Genomic DNA, 14,861 nt, shown 5'->3' with positions numbered 1-14,861 from the left:
ACTAAGGGCTCATTCACAAGTGAAGCAGGCATTGCTGCTCCTCTGAAAAGCTATCCAAGTGTGTTTGACAGGTGGTGGTGAGGAGGTGATATGTTGCCTCCTCACTACCTGATTTAACCACTTAAGGACCATCTCACAACGTCAGAATGGCACGGACAGGCATAGGTACGTACAGGTATGTTCCCTTTAAGATGCCGCCGTGTGGCAGCGCACGCGCTAGCGGTGGCGCGCTCGCAACCCTGCTGCCTTCTTCGTGAGTCTTACTGCGGGTCCCGCGGACTCGATCGCTGCGGAGAGATAGAGCAGGGAGATGCTTATGTAGACAAGCATCTCCCCGCTCTGCCTAGTGACAATGACAGTGATCACCGCTTCCTGTAATCGGAAGAGGTGATCACTGTCTTGTCACATACAGCCCATCCCCGTACACTTAGAAGCACTCATCAGGGCACACTTAACCCCTACAGCACTACCTAGTGGTTAACCCCTTCACTCCCAGTGTAATTTTCACAGTAATCAATGCATTTTTATAGCACTGATCGCTGCAAAAATGACAATGGTTCCAAAAATGTGTCAAAAGTGTCCGATGTGTCCGCCATAATATCGCAGTCAAAATAAAAATCGCTGATCGCCGCCATTACTGGTAAAAAAAAATATATTAATAAAAATGCCATAAAACTATCCAATATTTTGTAGACGCTATAACTTTTGCGCAAACCGATCAATAAACGCTTATTGTAATTGTTTTACCAAAAATATGTAGAATAATACGTATCGGCCTAAACTGAGGAAAAAAATGTTTTTTTATATATTTTTTGGGGATATTTATTATAGCAAAAAGTAAAGAATATTGAATTGTTTTCAAAATTGTTGCTCTATTTTTGTTTATAGCGCAAAAAATAAAAACCACAGACGTGATCAAATACCACCAAAAGAAAGCTCTATTTGTGTGGAAAAAAAGGATGTCAATTTTGTTTTCGGAGTCACATTGCACTACCGTGCAATTGTCAGTTAAAGTGACGCAGTGCCGAATCTCAAAAATTGGCCTGGTCTTTGACCAGCGAAATGGTCTGGAGCTGAAGTGGTTAAACTGATGATTGCCATGTAATGCACATAATTGTGACACAATAGTACTGCAATTAGAGTTTTAAATCAGGTGTAAGGAGGCGACACTAGGTGACACTGTGCCTGGTGATCTTTAACTTCTCCCATGTTGTTCAGGTAGATCTCAACTTTTTAAGGTTGTCTACTAGGGATGAGCCGAACACCCCCCCAGTTCGGTTCGCACCAGAACGTGCAAACAGACCAAAAGTGAACTTTAGAACCCTGTTAAAGTCTATGGGACTAGAACGTTTGAAATCTAAAGTGCTAATTTTAAAGGCTAATATGCAAGATATTGTCCTAAAATGTGTTTGGGGACCCGGGTCCTGCCCCAGGGGACATGTATCAATGCAAAAAAAGTTTTAAAAACTAAAACTGTCATTTTTTCAGAAGCAGTGATTTTAATAATGCTTAAAGTGAAACAATAAAAGTGAAATATTCCTTAAAACTTTCATCCCTGGGGGGGGGGGGGGGCTATAGTATGCCTATAAAGTAGCACATGTTTCCCGTGTTTATAACCTGCACAAAATGACATTTCTAAAAGAAAGAAAAGTAATTTAAAACTACATGCGGCTATAATGAATTCTTGGGTCCTGGCAATACAGATAAAAGTAATTGAAAAAAATTACATGGGTCCCCCCCCCCAGTCCATTACCAGGCCCTTTGGGTCTGGTATGAATATTAAAGGGAACCCCAACCAAAATAAAAATGCATGGGGGTCCCCCAAATTCCATTACCAGGCCCTGCAGGTCTGGTATGGATATTAAGGGGAACCCTGCACCAAATAAAGAAAAATGGCGTGGGGTTCCAATCAAAAATCCATGCCAGATGCTTATCCGAAAAAGCAAACTGGCAGGCTGCAGGAAAAGAGGGGAAACAAGCGAGCCCCCCCCCCCCCTGAACTGTACCAGGCCACATGCCCTCAACATGGGGAGGATGTCCCCATGTTGATGGGGACAAGGGCCTCATCCCCACAAACCTTGCACGGTGGTTGTGGGGGTCTGCAGGCAGGTGGCTTATCAGAATCTGGAAGCCCCCTTTAACCAAGGGGGACCCCACCCCCTCTGACGCATCAGAGGGGATGAGGTCACCTGTCCACGTCACAGATGGCCCCACCCTCAGTTAAATTTCGTACCTAGGGGGGTGTATAGTATGCCTGTGAAGTAGCGCTTGTTTCCCGTGCTTAGAACTGTCCCTGCACAAAATGTCATTTCTGAAGGAAAAAAAGTCATTTAAAACCACTCATGGCTATAATGAATTGTCGGCTCCCGGCAATACAGAGAAAAAGCATTGATTAAAAAAAATGCGTGGGGTTCCCCCCAAATTCAATTACCAGGCCCTTCTGGTCTGGTATGGATGTTAAGGGAAACCCTGCGTCAAATAAAAAAAATGATGTGGGGTTCCCCCCAAAAATCCATACCAGACCCTTTATCCGACCACGCCGAGCAGGCTACAGGAAAATAAGGGGGACTAGAGAGCGCCCCCCCTCCTGAACCATACCGGGCCACATGCCCTCAACATAGGATGGATGCTTTGGGGGTCTGTGACCCCTCAAAGCACCATGTCCCCATGTTGATGGGGACAAGGGCCTCATCCCCACAACCCTTGCCCGATGGTTGTTGGGTTTGCAGGCGGGGGCTTATCGGAATCTGGAAGACCCCTTTAACAAAGGGGACCCCCAGATCCCGCCCCCCATGTGAATTGATAATGGGGTACATTGTACACCTACCATTTCACAAAGAAAGTGTAACAAATTGTAAAAAAAAAACACAGACACGTTGGGAAAGTCCTTTATTAAAAATAAAAAAAAGATTCCAGCGGTGGTAATCCACTCTCGGTCTCCGCTCCAATGCTGTCGGTATCCTGCGATGGGTGATCTCCTCTCTGGGGTCCAGTGATGAGATGATCTCCTCTTCATCCAAGTCCAGGAACCAACGATGAGATGTCCGGGATGAGGCCCTTGTCCCTTTCAACATGGGGACATGGTGCTTTGAGGGGTCACAGACCCCCAAAGCATCCTCTCCATGTTGAGGGCATGTGGCCTGGTACGGTTCAGGAGAGGGGGCACTCTCTCGTCCCCCCTCTTTGCCTGCGGCCTGCCAGGTTGCGTGCTCGGATAAAGGGTCTGGCATGGATATTTGGGGGGGACACCACGTCATTTTTTTTTAATTTGGGGTGGAGTTCCCCTAAATATCCATACCAGACCTGAAGAGCCTGGTTACTGAATTTGGGGGCAACCCCACAGATTTTATTTTATCAATGACTTTCAATGCCTTTTCTCTGTATTGCCGGGAGCCGACAAATCATTATAGCCGCGAGTGGTTTTAAATGACTTTTTTTCTTTCAGAAATTACAGTATGTTCAGGGACAGTTCTAAGCACAGGAAACAAGCGCTGCTTTACAGGAATACTATACACCCCCCTAGGTACGAAATTTAAAGGAATATTTCACTTTTATTGTTTCACTTTAAGCATTATTAAAAACGCTGCTCCCGAAAAAAAGGACGTTTTTAAAACTTTTTTTGCATTGATACATGTCCCCTGGGGCAGTACCCAGGTCCCCAAACACTTTTTATGACAATAACTTGAATATAAGCCTTTAAAATTCGCACTTTAGATTTCTCCCATAGACTTTTACAGGGTGTTTCACGGCTTTTCGAAATTTGCCACAAACCCCCCAAATTGTTCGCTGTTTGGTCAATGTTCAAGTCGAACATGAGTTTGACTCGAACTCGAAGCTCATCCCTATTGTCTACCTCTGCTGTAGGGCAACTAACACTATGTTAGCTCCCACTGTGAGAGCCCTCAGTGTGTGGGATATTTTAGCCCTGGTTTCAACATAAAGAGCCCTAGCTAGGCTTGCCATGGGGCCACTGTTTGATCCTGAGGTTTGTACATGCCCAGGAATCAGGTGTCAGTGAAAAGCCTTAATTTTAGGGAAACAAATTTAGGAATTGGGGAAACCATTTCTGATAGTCCTGGACTGAGTCATGCAGGTGCACTAAGCAATGTCTGCTCTGCAGTTTATAGGACCCCCCTCCACATATCAACCTAATAAAACCCTAGAAGGATCATGAGGCTCTTTCAGCAGAAGTGACCCTAAAATATCACTACCGAATGGTTTACTAGAATTTAGGATGTCAGAGACACTGTCTGTTGATTCGATTCTGGAGAATAAATTAAAACAGAAAAATTGAGAGACATGTTCAGAATTTCCTGGCCCAACTAACATAATTTACCATGATATTTTGACAAAACCTTTTGAATCACCACACCAGAGAATCTTTAAAGTGGAGTTCCATCCAAAAGTGAAACTTCTGTTTAAGCACTCCTCACCCCCTTACATGCCACATTTGGCATGTCATTTTTTTAGGGAGGAGTGGGGGCTTCAGTAGGAGTGGGACTTCCTGTCTCACTTTCTATTTCCACTTACGGGCCGCTTAGATGACGCCTCCTCTCACCTTAGGCGGCTCTCCCTCTAGGCGATCTCCTGGGACACGTGACAGGTCCCAGAAGATCGCCTGTCCACTCCTAGAGCACAGTGCAACTCGCTCATGCGCAGAGCGTGCACGGCCGTGAAGACGAAAGCTGTCATGGCTGGGTGCCCACAGTGTGAATAGAGGCACCGGCAGAGAGGGGGGGGGGGGGAGGAGCTGGACCGTGGAGCAGGTAAGTGTCTGTTTATTAAAAGTCAGCAGCTACAATTTTTGTAGCTACTGACTTTTCATAAACATAAAAAGGCTGGAACGCCGCTTTAATGTCTCCATCACTCCAAAGAAACACTTAAGTACTGTATGTCCTAGAATGCAGATACATAGGGCCAGATTCACATACATTTGCGGCCGTGTAACGTAACCCGTTTACGTTACACCGCCGCAAGTTTCCAGTTTTAGTGCCCGATCCACAAAGCACTTACCTGGAAACTTGCGGCAGTGTATCGTAAATACGTCCGGCGCAAGGCGGGCCAATTCAAATGGGCGTGTGCCATCTAAATTAGGCGCGCTCCCGCGCCGGACCTACTGCGCATGCTCCGTTTCGCAATTCCCGTCGTGCTTTGCGTGCAGTGACGTAATTTTTTCGAACAGCGACGCGCGTAGCGTAATTCTGTATTCCCGGATGGCTTACGCAAACGACGTTCATTTTTAAATTTCGACGCGGGAACGACGGCCATACTTTATACAGCAATACGATTGCTGTGTAAAGTTAAGGCACCAAAAACTACGACTAACTTTGCGACGGGAAACTAGACTAGCGGCGACGTGGCGAACTGAAAATCCGTCGTGGATCGCCGTAACTTCTAATTTGCATACCAGACGCTGGTTTGCGACGCGAACTCCCCCCAGCGGCGGCCGCGGTACTGCATCCTAAGATCCGACAGTGTAAAACAATTACACCTGTCGGATCTTATGGATATCTATGCGTAACTGATTCTATGAACCAGTCGCATAGATAGAAACAGAGATACGACGGCGTATCAGGAGATACGCCGTCGCATCTCTTTTGTGAATCTGGCCCTAAGGTTTTAATTTACTAAAGGCAAATAGACGATGGACTTTACGAACAAAGTTTTACTCTGAGAGTACAGGTGCTCCAGAAATTAGTGAATGAGGGTAATAACTGCTGACTTCCATCATCCAATCACGTGCAATCAAAAATGTATATATTTTTTTCTTTGCATTTGATTGGAAATCTTTTGCAAAGTGAAGCTTCACCTCATTTACTAAGCTATAGTGCACCTGCACTTGCAAAGTACACAGTCTATTTGCCTTTAGACCCCCCCCCCCCAAGTTATTTCTATCAACTATTGCAACAAACAATAGCGAAATGTAATTTTTGACAACCCTAATTATATGTCTATGGAGTGACTCACAATAAAGAAAGCCTCTCACTATAAATAGCACTTGAACGGATTTTACCTCAGTGTACCACTACAAACAAATGGCCACTGCCCCACCTATAACTGGCCGTGGCAAGAAACAGGGCAACACATGTAAGCCAAAACCAAAGAAAATTCCCAGCGCAACTTACCACGCACCCTGCAACCAACCAAATGATTCTGTCTGAGGCCCCGTACACACGAGAGGATCGATCCGCTGAAATTGATCCGCGGATCGGTTTCAGCGGATAGATCCGCTGGTGTGTACGATCCAGCGGATATTTATCTGCGGATATATTTCGGGCCGACCGATTTCCAGCGGATAAAAATTTCTTAGCATGCTAAGAAATCTATCCGCTGGAATCGGCTCCAGCGGATCGATCCGGTGGTCTGTACAGACCAACTCCCTTATATTCATAACAAGTACTGTCCGCAATTAGTTTTTTTTTTATGCGGTACGTACCTTGTAATCCATTTTTTCAATCTACTTCTCCCCGGGGGAGTAGGCGTTTCTATGCCTAGGGGGATTGTCATCTGGGAGGTTGCCCAGATGATTGACGTCTGTTCCCCCCGGCGGATAAGGCCCCGCCCCCGTATTACGTAGGCACGCACGAGTTACGGGGTTTCCGAAAAAAGCCGAACATGCAGGGATGTGAGTTGGCTCTATACGGCGCCTGCGCTCTGCATGTACGGCTTCTTTCGGAAACCCTACGCAATATGGGGGGCGGGGCCTTATCCGCCGGGAGGAACAGACGTCAATCATCTGGGCGACCTCCCAGATGACAATCCCCCTAGGCATAGAAACGCCTACTCCCGCGGGGAGAAGTAGATTGAAAAAATGGATTACAAGGTACGTACAGCATAAAAAAAAAACTAATTGCGGACAGTACTTGTTATGAATATAAGGGAGTTGGTCAGATATACATGTTATTAGGGTCAACCTCCGCTTTAATGGGCTGGTAGAATGGTTCAATAAATCCCTATAGGTATGTCAAAAAAAGCAGATGATAAGGATGGAAAATAGCGTAATTTTCATGCTTTTTAGTTTCAGAAAGAGAAGTGCTACAGTCCTCCACAGGGCTTTTCCTGTTTGAACTTTTGCATGGTAGTTGTCATAGGGGACTCCTAGATATAATCTGGGGAACATTGTATCAAGAGGTCACACCTCACAAAAGTGTAACCAAACACATTTTTCATGTGCATTACAGGATAGCCACTTTAAAAAATATATATTATGTATAAAACCTGCGCGCTGCTATAATCAAATCCAACATTTATTTTCTGTGATCTTTAGAAGCTCCCACCTTATAACACTCTCATGTGTGTAAAAAAATATTAATAATAAACAAAATGTTGTAGAACTTAAGCCTCGTACACATGCGCGGTTTTCTCGGCAAGAACCAGCAAGAAAACTGCTGGCAGAGCTTTCTTGCCGAGTAAACCATGCGTGTGTACGAGGCTTTGAGGTTTCTCGTCAAGAAAACTGCCCAGAATCTAGACGAGAAAAATAGAGAACCTGTTCTCTATTTTCTCGTCGTGAGATTCTCGGCAGTGTTTTCCTGCCGAGAAACCCGAGCGTGTGTATACTAATTTCTTCATGGAAGCCCTCGCATGCCCGAAATGACTTTGACGCATGCGCGGTAGCTTCAAAGGCATAAGTAGGGTGAAGCAAGATGGCGGCGATGGCATCGATCGTGACAAGCACACGCTCATCGTAGTCGATGACGTCACCGCGTTCGTGACATTCAAAAGAACGGCGATTTTTTTAAATAGTGTGTCTTTACACTCAGCCGGCAAGAGATTCTTGCCAGGAATCTCGTAAGAAAAAAATACTTTTTTTTCCTGATGAGAATCTGGGCCGTGTGTACAGGGCTTAATACAACACATATTTTACTATGAATTTGTATTATTTATCCAAATATGTTTACTATTAGGATAGCAGCAATCATTCCCATAGTTCAGGAACATCATCTGCAAACCCAAGAGGTGCAGGTCATATATCCTGTCTGCTAAAATCAGAACCTTTAACAGGGAAGAGAGAGTCCTAGTTTTGGTGCCTACATTTCTGTCAAAGTGGAAGGGCTTCCATGATTGAGCAAGGTTTGATGCTGAATCTGAAGCATTTAAGTCAACAGGAGTAAAATGTAAAAAAATAGCGCTGGCAAATTTCTAGGCTAATAGGCAATAGATTGGCCTTTAGGAGAAAGATCAAAACCCATCTCTTTTGAGGTCAAAGGAGAACTGGTTAAACAAGCGCCCAGAGGCAATTCAGTTCGCATGTGCAGCGCTATATAAGTTTTTCACTCACTCACTCATTGTCAAACAAATGGGAAAGGGGGTTGGGCACTGCCACAGGTAAACTTTACTGCAGCATTACCACCCCTCAACTGCTGCCCCCTTTAGCTGCAGAGGGAGCAGCTGAGGGTTTACCCTTGGATCAGCTGCAGTGCTTTGCTTCCCAGTCATGACAGGAATTATACCCCTGTCGCTTTCAGTGCCCGCCAATCGAGACCTATTGTTATGTGTCTGCATGCAGAACCTGAGATTACAAGGGTGGCCTCTAGCAAAGTTCCCGTCTGAGCACCCCGGATATTGAGAAAGGGGCAAAAGAAAGGCACAAGTGTTACACTGCGAGCAGGAACTTGGGAGCGCTGGTATGTGACCAACACAGGTACAGCTGGTGATGTGCACTGTATAAAAAACACCAAGCCCAGTTAATGGTGGAGGCAGGTCCCACACCTTGTGAAGTGACAGCCAAATGGAATGACACCAGGACGTAAGCACAATCAGAGTAAGGAAAAGGGAATTGGGCAGCGAGGTACAGAGTCACTAGGTAGAAGCATGGTCAATAGTCCAGACCAGGCTAAGGCAGACAATAAACATGAACAGGCAATGATAATCCGAGAGGAAGGTCAGAGAAGAAGATTGGTCAGTAATAGGATCAAGGATGTGCTTCAAGACTGGATCACAGGAATAAGACTATAAGATCATACATCAAAGTCCTAGGACAGAATTCAGGTTTAAATAGACACCCTGGTGACAGTGGCCATGCATGCACTTGCGTGTATGCTTATATGTGGGGGCAAATGTGCAGTCTGTTTTCTATGCTCATAAAAATGTGCATGCCTATGGCTTTGTGCATGCGCATTACTAAACAAAGTATCTTAGCCTGATGGCTGGCACCATGTTCCTGACACCCATCCAAGTTCATAGGGGTGCTTGTAAGGAGTTTAAGGGGTTAAAGCAATACAACAGGAGGCAATACAACATCTCCTCATCGCCTGTAAAATTCTCTTTGAGGAGTGATTCAAACATGGATCGCTCTTCAGAGAGATGGGAACAAGACCTTAAGGTGACACTGGGACTGGCCTAGTGGTGATTTTGGGACACTGTGACTGGCTGCTCTTGTTTCATCAGAGACAACAGCTGGTTGCACTGACATAGAGCTGCCAGGCATTGTACTTGATCATTATGGTGACATTGACTGCTGTGGCCAATAATCAGAGGCATTGGCTGCTGCACTGAAATACAGTGTGATAAGTGCAGCAGCCAGCGATTCTAATAAATAGACACAGCAGCACAAAGTGGTACAGCACTGCTCAGGAAAAGATGATCATTTTTTTTCTTACACTCTGAGTGCAGCTTTTCTTTACAAGTTTGATTGCATTGAAAACTGCCTGAAAAACCTGTACTATGCATACTTTAATGCTTCTAATTGAGCATGACCCCCCCCTCCCCCTTCAGTATTGAAACATTTATATAATATAAATGTTTTTTTATAGATATGTATAGTGTCTTATATTTCTGGTTTGTATTGATCTGAATCCTAATTTGGAGCAAGTTTCATTTCTATAGGGTTTTCATTTTTTTAAATTACTATAGAGAGTTTACAATGACTTATTTATCAAATAAAAATAGAAAATGACCATACTAATGACCTTTAAACTATAAAATGTAGTGCCCAGAGGGCATTTCCATTTTTGAAACAAGTGGTAACCACTTTAGCTTATGTTATTTGTGTAAAGTGTAGAGAAATATGCAGTATTTATATGAATGACCTGTATTTGCTGTCCTAGATATGCCATACAGTATTGTAACTCAGAAATCTGAGAACTGTGTTTAGGAGGAAGTTATTGGAGAGCACGGGACTCCCAGGTTTTCAGTGGAACATTGGAAGCAATTAGTGCTGTATCTTAACAAAGGAACTTGGGAAAAGATGTAAATGTAGAACGTTTGCTTGAGATATATTCATAAAAAGAAAAACGTCATCTTTAAGCCTGTGCCGTTCATCTATCATAAGTTACTATTAATGTTTTGTAGATCACTACATGAACTTTATACATATAAGCAAGAATAGCTTTGACCAAGAAATCCTCACTCCAAAGCAGGATTTCATTATCTCAAATATTATGATTTTTTAAATTGGGTTAATGATTTACACTTATAATACATACATACATTTCTGAACCATTAATCCCCATACACACTATCAGTTTTCCTGCAGGTTTTTCTCTTCAGGTTTGCCAAAACCATGTAGTACAAGGGCCTGCCTGATTGCATACAAATTGAAACTCTAATGCCGCGTACACACCATCACTTTCTGCGATGAAAAAATGTGACGGTTTATGTGCTTGAAAAAAATGACATTTTTCAAACTTCAATTTGAACAACAACGTAGCATACACACCATCGCTTTTTCACAACGCTCTAGCAAAGCGCAGTTCCGTCAATCACGCACGACGTCATTATAAAGGGTAGTTTCCATGCGGAAGACGGCCTCTTTTGCTGATATCGTGTTGCTGCGTGTTAGTAAAAGTTTGGTGAGATACGATTCGTGATTTTCAGTGTTTGTGCTTTAAATTTCGTTTTCTGTCGTACAGTTTGTCTATTTGTCGTCGGATCTGTGATACAGTGCTTGTACTAAGGACGTATTTGTTTTGGCATTACGTTTTGTGTGCACGGTGCTGTTTAGCAGGTCGTTCTTCAGAGGCCATTCTGTACTTCAGGGCGTAATTTTTAGTCTGATCTGATTTGACGACCGTTTTCTAGCCATGTTGCGGGTACGAACTCGTCGCCGAGATCGTGCTGTGCTTGTTGTTAGGATGTGTGCTGCATCCCAGCGACGGTCCATGAACAGGGTGAGGAGGAGGTTGTGGACCAAGAACTGGTTGCTATGCAGGGACCAGTTCTCTCATATGCCTCTGCTGCGGGAGATCCGAGAAAATAACCCTGATGATTTCAGGAATTTTCTTAGGATGTCTGACCCCGTATTTCAGCAGCTTTTGGCTTCAGTGTCGCCATATATCACCAGGCAGGACACCGTTATGCGGGAAGCCATCACTGCTGAGCAGAGGCTAGTTGCAACGTTGCGCTACCTTGCAACAGGGAGAAGTCTGCAGGACTTGAAGTTCTCGACGGGCATCTCCCCCCAGGCTCTGGGCCTCATAATCCCGGATACCTGTTCGGTCATCATTCAGGTTCTTCAGGAGGACTATGTTAAGGTAAGTGGTGTTCTTTCAATGGTCAAACTATGGCCCTAAAAAAAAAAAATTACCTGTTTCTAATATGCTCAGAATGTTCACTTTGTCTCCATGTATGCTGTTCTACACAATTTGTAAAGCCCTACATGTTTATTGTATTTAGCCAACCTGTCCATCATTCTATGTTGTGGCCAAACCCACCTAGCATAGTCCCTATATCCCTGTTTATTTGTGGCCTCCATTGTAGTGCTGCATTTTGTGTGTCCCTATATCCCCGTTTATTTGTGGCCTCCATTGTCCAAACCCCCCCCCAAGATTGTTTGACTACATACTAATAATTATTTTTATTATTATTATTTTTTCTTTTTTGTGGGGTGGTTTCTCAGGTGACAAACTCATCTTGGGCCCCCACTCCCCCTAATTATATTTTTGGAACATCAGAGGGGGTTAAATTATATGCTTAGTGTTCACATGTTATTTTTTAATCCTAACCTTTTTTGTTTAAGTTTTGGTGGGATCCCTTGAAATTGTAGATATATTCTGTTCACAATGTTTGTTTGAATGGATTTTTTCTTATCTTTCTATCCAGTTCCCCACCACGCTACAGGAATGGCAGACTGTGGCAGCGGATTTCTCCCAGCGTTGGAACTTTCCGAACTGCGGAGGAGCCATTGATGGTAAGCACATCCGCATTGTGCCCCCACCCCATAGTGGATCCCATTTCTACAACTACAAGGGGTTCCACAGCGTTGTTTTGATGGCGGTGGTCTCTGCCAACTATGAGTTTATGTATGTGGATGTTGGGAAAAATGGCCGGATGTCGGACGGCGGTGTCTTTGCGGAGACGGAGTTCGCCCAACGGCTTCAGTCGGAGGACCTAGGATTGCCACCTGCGGAGGAGAATGAAGAGGGTCTGCCCTTCGTGTTTATTGCAGATGAGGCTTTTGCTTTGGGTCCCCACCTCATGAGGCCATTTCCCGTACGCACCCTCACCCATGAGAGGAGGGTTTTTAATTATCGGCTGGCCAGAGCAAGACGTGTGGTAGAGAATGCCTTTGGAATCATGGCCAGCCGATTCCGATTGTTTTTAACAGCAATCAACCTTGCGGAATACAAAAGGAATCACGTTATTTTATGTTGTTGCATTCTCCACAATTTTTTAAAAAGACATTCCCAAAATTACCTCACGGTATTGCCTGATAAGGCAGATGTTGTGGCTCCGGAGCCGGGACGTGAGGCTAGCCATAGAGGCTTGGCCCCCCAAACCGCACGTGCAGTGCGTCAATCCTATGTGGACTATTTTATGGGGAGGGGGGCCATTGCAATGCCCGATCTTCATTAACTAATAAAATATTATTTTTTCTTGATTAAACAGTGTAAATTTATTTTGTATATTATTTATTTTATTTTTGGGGTATTGTTTCTTTTTCCTAGGTTCTCATCCAGCCATGTGTTTGGGATGTCTTAAATTCCCATGAGTGTTAAATCTTAATAACTCTACAAATATGCCTGAGTAATTTAATGAGTCAGCATTGATACCAATAACTACACACACATTTTTTGGAGTACAATAATTTTTTTTTTTTTTTATTAGTACAAAATAGAATAATTTTTTTGTTTTTTTTGTCATTTTTTTTATTAGTACAAAATAGAATCATTTTGTTATTTTTTTTACTTTTTTTTATTAGTACAAAATAGAATCATTTTGTTGTTTTTTTGTCTTTTTTTTTATTAGTACAAAATAGAATCATTTTTTTGTTTTTTTGTCATTTTTTTTATTAGTACAAAATAGAATCATTTTGTTATTTTTTTGTCTTTTTTTTTTATTAGTACAAAATAGAATCATTTTTTTATTTTTTTGTCATTTTTTTTATTAGTACAAAATAGAATCATTTTTTTGTTTTTTTGTCTTTTTTTTTATTAGTACAAAATAGAATCTTTTTATTTTTTTTTTTTTATTTTTTTTTTAATTAGTATAAAATTGAATCTTTTTTTTTTTTTTTTTTTTAATTATTACAAAATAAAAGGAACACAAACAATTAAACCCTCCCCAAAACATTAATACAATTTTTAAGCTGACGTTCCAGCGTCTTCGCTTTGTGGCGAATTTCCCGGCAGGCCAGACGTATGTCCTCGACTTGGGCCCTGCATGTGAGAACCTCGCCGATGAGGAGCTGGGCACTATATGTGTCCAGTCCCTGACCAGCCCGATTTCCTCCTGAAATGTGGAACCAAAACATGTGTTAAAAGATTGTATGCCTATATCTATATTCCCTGAAAATGTGGTATATGTTACTTTACCGGATGTTGTGGCAGGTTCCCCTTCATCTACATCCCTCGGGGGTGTGGCTTGGTTGGCTTGTGCCTCCTGCCTTGCTGCTTCATTGTGCCCTATGAGATTGAAGAAAGGGAAAACAGGAGGTTAAAACATTAAGAGCGGCCTGAAATGACCCAAAATTATTTGAAATTAAAAAAAAAGAGGGCAATATTGTTGTTTTTAAAAAGCGTTCCAAGAAAATAGACCAGTATTTAATCCATTCACAAAGTAATGTCAAATCTGGTGACAATTGGTTTATTTTTCTATATGTAAGCTAACCAAGTATCCCCTGGATCTGCTCACCCCTGTGTGTGTCCCAACATAGGTTGTGATTGTGACAAACAATTGTGCTACTGAGTACACATGTTCAATAAAAAAATTAGGAGCAAACGCTCCTTTTTGGGAATCTCAAGGTATTTAAGTTTGTTCAAAAATAAGCTGAAACACATTGACATCAATACCAGAATTGAAGACACCTTTTAAGCCCCAAAAATGTCACAACTTTCATATTTGTGTCGAATAATTGGTCCTAGGAGTCGTCGTTCATTTGCCCACAATTCCTACATTTACGTTTTTATTTATGATACAGTGCTTCAACTCCCCTTTGCACATGCAAACTAGGCATGATGCCATTTCTCAGTAATATGGTATTGGATTATTGAAAGTCAGCGAATGAACGACGACTACGACGACTGAATCATGCGTCCACATTCATAATATTAATTATGGTCAACCTGCAAAAAAAATAAACATGGCACAAAGAACACACCAAAATAATTAATACACATGGAAAAAACGTACTTCTTCTTCGAATCACCCTATTTATTTTGGCAAGTTGGTGGGGTTCCCTCTTTTTTAAATCGGACCACCTTTTGCGCAGGTGCTCTCTGCTCCTGCGTTTTCCAAACTTCCGCTGGAGCCTACGGATGACCTTCTCCATAATTTTTGCTTTTACTTTATTTGGATGCATGTAGGGGCCATGCTTGGCATCATAGTCCTCCCTCCTCAATATGGTGACCATCTCCACCATTTCATTAAATGTCATGTTGGAGGCTCTGCATCGGAATCTGCGGCATGGTTGGGCCTGGCCT

This window comes from Rana temporaria, chromosome 3 (assembly GCF_905171775.1).
Source record: "Rana temporaria chromosome 3, aRanTem1.1, whole genome shotgun sequence".
NCBI lineage: Eukaryota > Metazoa > Chordata > Amphibia > Anura > Ranidae > Rana > Rana temporaria.
This window is presented reverse-complemented; position numbering follows the sequence as displayed.